We start from the raw sequence: 1,202 nt of genomic DNA on the forward strand, positions 1-1,202 counted from the left end.
AACTGTGACTTTCGGGAGATTGCGTGCCACTCTCTGTCATGGGCCAAACGTTTTTCTCTTTCGACTTCAGACTGCCGGGTTTTGAAGCGGGTCACACGCTCCCGACTGGTGGAAGGTTGTTCCTGACCAACAAAGTATGTTTCTAATGAAGTGAAGCTCGTGGATGCCTCATTTCCTCCAGTATTGCTTGAGGGGCCCGGCCTCACACCCTCAACCGATTCAGAGGCTTCATAATCTTTCGCAGACCTACACACCTTCATTCTTTTAGCATCCTTAGACATTAATAGCATCCTCAGAGTACTAATATTATTATTAGTTATAAGACTCGCAACAACATTCAGACTCCCTCCTCAATTGTTTCTTCTAATTTAGCTTGTGTGTATGATAACTCTACTTTATATGGCTGGGTTGTTTTTATTACTTGGCGTTTGTTTCACATTGACAGTGTATTTGTTATAGATATCACTTTTTTTTCACACACACAGTACATACAGTGCGTTCAGTGTCACTGGTATTGACTATTGTCTTGCAAACCATAGATTAGCCAGTGTTAGAATATATTTATTGTGTGGCTGCTACTGTTACTTTTTCAGAAGAGCAAATTGTTTGGCTTTCTCTGCAAACGATTAATGAGGGCTTCATCCACGACACTCGCGAGCCAAACCAACAGCCAAGGAGGGAGGCAGAGGTAAAGGGCGTACTTAATCCTCCCAGGTCACTTGACCAAACAACGATCAATGAAACGACGAATTTCTCTACACAAAGCCATGTCATGCAGCTAGTAAGGTCCGTGCTTAGAAACATGATTTGTATGCAAACTTAAAGCGTAAGCTCGTGGTTAAGGTCACGGTGTAATATATAGAACACTATAGGTTCGTCCTTACCTTAGGACACAGTGTTATATATGTATATATTTTCTTTTTTTGCGGGCGAATACTCATTTTTAACAAATAAGTAAATAGTTTAATATAAATAATATTGTTACGACAGCGGAAGTCGCGCGACGCTGGAGTTCTAGAAAGATCGAGGAACCTGTCGAACGTCCTAGCGTTTGCTAGATGCGCGCTTTTATTGTATATAAGCCGGCAAATAAAGTGACGGCAATAACTGAATTGTAGACAGAGAGATATAGAGACAGATAATCGAGTTAAGCCGTAAATAAAGTGCGTGAATCGTTGTGAATTCTAGCGTGTGTTTAAGTT

Source organism: Limulus polyphemus, unplaced genomic scaffold (assembly GCF_000517525.1).
Source record: "Limulus polyphemus unplaced genomic scaffold, Limulus_polyphemus-2.1.2 Scaffold7304, whole genome shotgun sequence".
NCBI classification, from domain to species: Eukaryota; Metazoa; Arthropoda; class Merostomata; order Xiphosura; family Limulidae; genus Limulus; species Limulus polyphemus.